Genomic DNA, 8,417 nt, shown 5'->3' with positions numbered 1-8,417 from the left:
TTTAAGATCTGTAAAAAAATATATCAATAAAAACATATGTTTTTAATAAATGCTAATATTTAACATAATAATATTATGTTAAATATTTTTTAATTGTTATGTTAAATATTATTCTTTTGATATTATAAAATAATAGTATTATTATTACTAGCTTATAACATAAGTAGATTTAAAAAATGAAATGCTAAAAGCTATTGTTTGTTTATATATAGTTTTTTTTTAAATTATAAATACAATTCCATTCGTTTAACTGTATTGCTTATAAACAAAAACATGGGGCACTTCGTCTTCTATGGGGCACTTTGATCCTCCGATCAATGGCCCCCGCATAGTCAAAGATCAATGTACCCCAATAGGTATAGGTAACATATTGATAGCAATATCTACTGTATAAATTGCAGTCAAATAAAAATTATATATTATATTATACACCTAACACTTACAAATTTAAAATAAAATTGTTGTTAACCCATACAGACATCTAAATAAAAATATATTTGAATTATAGTACGATTTAAAAAAATCACTTTTTATGACGAAAAACAATATTTTCTTTATTTTTTTTGACGCTGATAACCTTATGAAAAAATATTACGAATAATCAATTAGGGAAGCATAATGGTTAATTAAATTGCAACCTCACTTCTAGTAAGGCAAAAATGAACGAGTAAAAGCCAAAAGATCATACTGCTCCGGCGATCAATGCGCCCCCATCTCCCCTACTGTAACTAGTGAACGGAAACTTTCGGCTTCGGCCGAAACCGAAACCGAAATTTCTGCTTCAACAATTTTTTTACTTTTCCTGTTTCGGCCGAAATTTCGGTTCAAACCGCAACCGAAATGAACCAAAACTTTTATAAGATTTTTTTTAAGTTTTAATTTAGAGTGGGATCATGACGACTTCCTAATTGTAATCGTTTGTTAGTAAATCAATTTTTAATTATAACAATTGTAGAAATTTTAATTGAAATCACGTTACATAATAGTTTTAAGTTACTAATCTCAAATCATCACATTTAAGAAGTTGTTTACTCTAAAAAATCTCCTAACTGAAAAAGCAATACTCAAAACTACCGGCAGTCCTGAAAATATACCAACTTCAGATCAAGTTGAGTCTATTAAAATTTAAAAAAAAAACAATACCCTTATTTGACACCAGAACAAAACGGCAGAGGGCTGAAGTGTTGCAATTTGCAATGCCTGGCTGGGTTGACAATATCTCAAAAATTGATTCAAACTTCGAAGAAGGTCTGAAGTTTCATAGATTTATATTAGAAAACACCATTAAAAGCAAAATTTGGTTTGGCAAAAGTAGCAAAGAGATTCTTTAGACCTCCACCAACATCTACCGAAGTAAAAAGGTTGTTTTTAACTGCTGGAGACATTCTTTCAAATGAAAGAAACAAACTTTTGCCAGAAAACAGGAAAAAAAATGTATTCCACAGAGAAACTTACTTTAATTAATAATTTTATTTATTGAAATGTCTTAAAATATTATAAATTTAAACTATGTTTCATGGTGATTGCTTAGATATATGTAAAATAGCTTAATTTGCTTTAATTCGGTGATCATAAAAGGTTAAGGATTTTAATCATTCTTTTACAAATTTCGGCCAAAATTTCGGTTTCGGCTACGGCTTCACTGAACCGAAATTTCGGTACTTTCGGTTTCGGCTCAAATTTCGGTTTCGGTCGATCACTAACTGTAACCGGCGATCCTTATATTGAATGGTCTAATAAAATTTATTGTTATTTTTACATGGTTTCCACTTACTAAAACTGTAAGTGAGAAAACACGCGCAAACTGGCAATCAGGAGATTTTTGAACAAAAACTAACGCCGTGGGAAAGTGTCATCGGATGAAGAAGTTGTTGGAGAAACCAATAAAAACCTTAAGAAATAGTTACAACAATCACTAACAAAGATGGTTTATTTACAAGATTAGTTGTTCTGATCCATTTTCATATGTATTAAGGGAGTTTAAGCTGTTTGAAGCAAATGGAGTTCGAGCATCGAATTTAAATTAGATTAGTGCTGCTCCTTAAACAATTCAGCCCAAGTCAACATCCAGCGAAAGAACTTTTTCAGTTGATGGTAAATTTTCAACTAAGTTTTGAAGCCGAATGAATTTTGATATATTAAATATTTTCAAAATACTATTTTCTGGAACGTTTATTTATTGAGTTATTACTACTTGATAAAATATTTTTAAGATTTTAAATAAAACATTTAATTTTTAGATATTAAAAAGTAAAATAAAATAATATAGAAAAAGAAAAATATGTTAATTTTCTTTTCATAAAGTTTTTTAAGGATTATTCTAAATTTTTTTAAATGTTTTTTTATAAATACCGCGCAATACCGGTTTTTTTTTTTTTTAAAAAAAAATTAAATGAATATTACATACGTTAACAAGAACTAATTAAAAACAAAAACAATTCGCTACAAATTTTATACGCTTTTCTGTTTCCGCCAAGAATAACAAATATAATTTATTTTATTGCGTAGAAGTTTTTATGTTTGCCTTTTCGTTATGTAATTTTTGTTTTCGTTTTGTAGTTGTTGAGCTTGCCTTTTCGTTTGGCTAAAGTTTATTATTTGTGTTGTGGTTGCTAATTATTTTTATTGTAGTTACTAATTGAGTGTTTTCATATTTTTTTTGTCTTTTTATTTAATTTATTATAGATTAATCCTTTTTTTTAAATTAATTTACGCTTGCTTTTATTTATTAATATTGCTGTTTATTTTATTTAGGTGTCACTACAATGACTAATTTTTAACTATATGAGTGACACCTAACCTAATTTTGTAAAAATTATAAAAATTTGGAGTTTTCAATTTTTGGTTAAATAAATGGATAAAAAGTAATAAGAATAATAAAAAAGATTCAAAAAAAAAAAAGTTTCATCTTTTAAACTATCAAAGTGTAATAATATCTGTGGATTCTACAGATAAAGTTACATCTTTAAAATTATCAAAGTGTAATAATTCTGTAGATTATAAGATGAATAAACTAATAATGCATTCTTTTAACCAGATGTAGTTACTTATAAAATTTTTTTACAGATGAAACTACATCTGGAGAAAATTCTTCCAGATGTTATTAGACTTGGAGAAAAATTACCAGATGTGGTTTCATCTTTCTAAAGATATTGTTAGGATTCGTTAAATTTTCAGATGATGTTGGACAGATGTTATAAGAGTTAAAGAAAAATACAGATGATTTTGGACAAAAGTGTACAGATGATCTTAGACTACTCCACCGATGTTGTTGGACAGATGTAGTAATTTTTTACTGGTTGTGAAAAGGTTGTCTAATCATTAAGGAAATAATCTGGAAAATTAATAATGCTTTAGGAAATTATTATAAGGTGCCCCCAAGACCTTTGAAAATTTAATGGGTCCCTAATATTATAAAAAAAAGTTTTTTCAAAAGTATGTCATGTTGAGTCTTCAATGAAGCGAAACTGTATAAAAATTTCAAAAATAATAATCAATTTATGAAAAAATAATTACTTTAAATTTTGCTGCATAAAAAATGAGATATTTTTACTAAAAATAAAAAATGTACATTTTTCATTTTTAGGTCTTGGGGCACCTCAAGATAATTTCCAAGCGCGTTGATATTTTTTCAAAGTATTTAAGAAATGAATGTACAAGTTTTGCATACCCAGGGTAAATGAGTTCTAAAAACACATACAAATTCGATTTTCATTTTATCATTTTAATTTATTTTATAACTTAAATATATTTTATTGATATTTGCAATAGTTGATTATTCTTAAAAGTAACCTAGCTTTAGCCTCCCAGTCACCTAGCCTTATCACGCTCTGCTATAAAAAAATAGCATAATTTATAGAATATAAATAACTATATTTTATAAATTAATTAATTACATGCTGAAATTATTTACTTATTCTATGTTTGTAACTTTTATTGACTTAATTTCAAATGAGCTGCCTACTCCTTCAACAGCTGACAGAGATAAAGGTCCGATATAAGGTCCTAATTCCTTTTCGTTATAATTCACATTCGACCACATTTCAACTTTTAGACCCGCTGGAACCGCCATACTCTTTATTTTTCCACCAACGCCGTAATAATTGCACCCGTTAATCTTTGTATTTGGATAATTCTGAAAAATAATAGATAACACATATTTAGTATTTTTACAATAAAATATTACTGGGATAATAAAAAAAAAATTCTAAACAATTATTTTTACTTTAAATTGAAAAAAAAAATATCTACCACAACAAAAGCATAATGTCACGCCGAATTTTAAAACATTTTAAATTAACAAGATTTTGAAAAATGCTTAAATGAAAAGTTTACAATAGATTTTACCTCATTTATTTTTATGGGCTTTTTCACAACGTAAAATCTCAACTCAAAATCTCTTAACTCAGACATTATTTCATTTTTCGATTTTTCTAAATACAGCCTTTTATTATTTAAATAATGGGTCATTAAAATTTATTGCTAACTTATTTAAGCTACATTTTAATTTTATGTTGTAAATAGTTACTTTAAAGGTCTTTTTGAAGTTATATATACATTTATATATCAATGCTATTTTTTTGTACCTAGGGTAGGCTTATGGACGGGGAGGTGGGTAGAGAGGGTATAGGGTACTTTTCCCAAACTCCCTAAATTTTTTTAGGGGTTTTGGTATTTTTATGAGCGAGTCTGGTATTTTTAAAGATTTAATCTTTATAACAATAAGTTTATAATAGCATAACATACTATTAGTAATAGTAATTAGAAAAATCCATTAATATCCTTAAATGAGAAAAATGATTTATTTACAATAGCAATATTTTACAGAAATAGTAATACAAATAAATGCTTTTCCAAGTAGACAATATAAATCGTTTTATGAATTTAATTCTTTTATATACTAAAAAGTTTACTAATAATTTTTTATAACTTTTTCTCCATACCACAGAACACAGCGGAAGAGCATTTTACTAGGAAGTTTAGGCCTCCTACCTTACCAATGTTACTTATTGGGCTAAAGCCGTAATCGAACTTTGGACCTCTGGACTCTGAGCCAGAACTCTAACCACTACGCCACTACGTCTGCTCTAAACTTAATATTAATTTTGTTGCATTTTTATAGGAAATAGGAAGATATTGCTATCAATGGTAATAAATTTAAAAAAATAAAACATTCCTGCTTTACCTGGGTGGAAATTGTGTAGTAGTTGTTACAGAAGAAAAAATAAATAAAAAAGTAAAATCAATAGATCAAAGCATAGTCAGATTGAATCTGAACAAGAAAAACGTCCAGCTCCTAATAAAAGTCCGAATTTACATACAATCGGTGTGTCACCTATTAAGCTTAAACCAATGGCCAAATACCAATGAATAGACGCCAACCAATATCTTCAGAACCTTATACCGTTAGCTAATGCTCCTAAAACAGAAGACTATAAAAATTTGATGGGAAAGATTGTTTGCAATAGGGATAATGCAACGTGCATATTACATTGATGTTCGTCACGCCCTGGCATTATTGCTTAAAAAGTGTTCTTACCGGTAAAAATTTACAGTAACAATAAAGAAATAACAATTAATGAATGGCAACAAACAGATAGAACTACGCCAATTAATCAAAAAACCAATATTGAAGACTTTATCAAACTTATATGCATAAAATAGGTTTATCAATAGACTTTATCAAACTTATATGCAACCAAAACCTTGTTCACGTATAGTTTTAAGTCAAGCCAAATACCTTAAAGATAGTAAAAAGTTATTAAATCACAAAGAATGTATAATATTGGTTGATTGCAGAGAACTTCCAATATGTTGATCAGGATGAGATGCAAAGTTAAACTGTAAGCTACACTGTTTGAACCACGGTCAAAGTTTAAAGTGAACATAATAAAATTATCGAATCAGGACAAAACTTTAGGCAACAAAAGTTTTAAGTAAAAAAAAAAAATTATTAAAAAAAAAAGAAGATAAAAAAGTCATTAAATTCATTACATTAACTTCAAGGTATTCGCATTGAAGAGAAAAAGATAATCCTTTACAAATCTTCACCATCTTTGAAACTTCTTTATTATGATGTGAAACCTTCATAGATACTGTGGTGTCTTTTTGACAAAAGTCGTCAATTGAATTCGGGCCATAAAATGGTCCATATTTATCACCTAAACAAATTTTAAACTTAAAAAGAAATTTACTTTCTAGCTGTTACTTTTAGATCCAATAAAATATAAGTTTATTTTTTTTTTAAATATACAGTGTTATAAAATAACAAACAGTAGGTATAATTAACAATTAGCATAGTTTACAATAAAATCATGGTTTACAAAAAAATTTTGAAGATAATTTCGGCAGAGTTTAGTCAAAATTCTTTTCTCTTGTCTGTGAGTTTTGTACCTATATTTGATTTTTCCTGAGTGTTTTTACAACAGCAAAAAAAAAAAAAAAAAAAAAAAAAAAAAAAAAAAAAAAAAAAAAACTAACATGAATATTCTTTTCATGTCTCTGCAAACAAAGAAAACCTCAATTTATTTTTTTTTCATTGTTAATTATTAGGAGTACAACACGGCCTACTTAATAACAGGCCTGAAAGATATGCAAAATAAAAAAAAACTGTAGGCAGATGTTTATAAGAATAAAATGGAAATTGTTGGCTGGTTTTTAACATTGTTAGTTTTTATTTTTGTGTAATCATCATGTGTAATTTTAAATATTGTATATATTAAAAACTAAGTTAATATAGTATCAAAAATGGTATCGAAATATTTATGTGTGTATATATATATATATATATATATATATATATATATATATATATATATATATATATACATATATATATATATATATACACACCAAATATATTCATGCAATACCAAGAGAAATATTCCAGACAATCCAAATAAATTTATTTGTGAAAATCATTGGCCATTTGATTATGAAACCTGTCGAGTTCATAGTAAAAATTTGTCCTTTAAATCCATAAACTATTTTTATCAGTTTATTGCCAAGACAAATTCCTAAACCTCCACCAAAATAATAACAACAAAATCACTACCATCTACACGTAACGTAAAAGCTGATGAAATTTCATCTCACTTGGATTTGTATGAAATTAGTTGTATTGATGATCTTAGTAAAAAAGTAAGCAAAATTTCTTTTCCAGTAATTTTTTTTATAGTAGATGATGGGTAATAATCCAAATTAAAGATTATATTGATACCTTTGCCACTCCATATTTTCTTTTAAAAATTAAAACCAATATGCAATTTTAAGGTTTTCATTGTGGATCTAGATGCACAATTAAACCACTGCAGTGCATGTAATGAAGTAACCGAATACATAAAATTTCATCTTATTTACAAAATATTAAAGCTATTCGATATTTACACTCCATTGAAATGGATCATTAAAAAAAAATGTCCTCTAACAAGTTATTACCATGCATTCATTAACATTTGTTGGTAATAAAAAATATTCATCAGAAATTCTAAGTAGGGGTTTTGAGTATTTTGCAATTTCAAGATCTTTTTACATTCGTATTAGAGATGATTATGAAAAGTGTTTTCACTTGGTAAACTTATATCAAAAGTTGCTAAATTAGAGGATGTTGATTTCCTTAACAAATATTTTGTGCATCTTGAAGGTCCTTGACAAAAAAATGTCATTATTATAATTGACAAAGTTTATGTAAAACTACAACTAATGTATCAACTTATTTGGAAAAGCAGTAAATAATTCAGAACATTTGCAACTACTACTGTTTTAAGTTTTATGATTTGTTCATTATTTGGAGGTTAAAAATTTTTGTACAAATCTCTGCCAGTGTATCATTTAAGTGCTGATTTTCAATATGAGCAAGTTGTTGATATGGTAAATTTAGTTTCTTCGTGTAATGGCAATACTGTTGCAACTTTTTGTGATAATATTAGAGTGAATCAAGCATTTTTTTAAAAATTCAGTTTGATTTGTACATGGGGGACAACTGAAAACATTTTTTTGCTCTATGATTATGTCCATTTAATCAAATCTCTTAGAAATAATTGGTTAACTGAAGATATTCTGACTGTGACATTGAAAAAACTGCAAAGTGTGTTGACTTAAAAAACCTGCTTGAGTTGGAAAACAATTCTATTGTTAAACTATCAAAGCTCAATCAAGTGTCTATCTTTCCAAAACCCATAGAACAACAGAACATTGCATAAAGTCTTCAAATTTTATGTGCATAAACATTAACTGCACTAAAGATTCATCCAGAAATGCAGGAGTGGTTGAGTTAACAAAGCATCTCCTTAGTACTTCAAATGACTTTGTATGTCTAGGAAACGTTTTCAGTGATCCCATTGAAAAAATGAGATCACTGAAAAATTTCATCAATGTTCAACAAACTTTACAAAAAGTAAACATTAAGAAAACAAAGC

At 27.2% G+C, this 8,417-nt stretch overlaps 1 protein-coding gene across 4 annotated transcripts in view; it reads right to left on the bottom strand.

Moving 5' to 3' along the window:
* Positions 1-3,852: 3,852 nt before the first annotated feature.
* Positions 3,853-8,417, bottom strand: part of LOC136080597 (uncharacterized) — an 85,275-nt gene continuing 80,710 nt past the window's right edge. For 3 of the 4 annotated variants that reach the window (XM_065797447.1, XM_065797446.1, XM_065797449.1), the window contains one exon: positions 6,106-6,161. The gene's annotated coding sequence lies outside the window, so the exon portion shown is untranslated. Of the gene's footprint in view, positions 4,136-5,994; positions 6,162-8,417 lie in introns of those variants that run through there. The other variant, XM_065797448.1, reaches the window with a different exon arrangement.

The sequence above is a fragment of the Hydra vulgaris genome, chromosome 05 (assembly GCF_038396675.1).
Source record: "Hydra vulgaris chromosome 05, alternate assembly HydraT2T_AEP".
Lineage (NCBI taxonomy): Eukaryota > Metazoa > Cnidaria > Hydrozoa > Anthoathecata > Hydridae > Hydra > Hydra vulgaris.
This window is presented reverse-complemented; position numbering and strand designations above follow the sequence as displayed.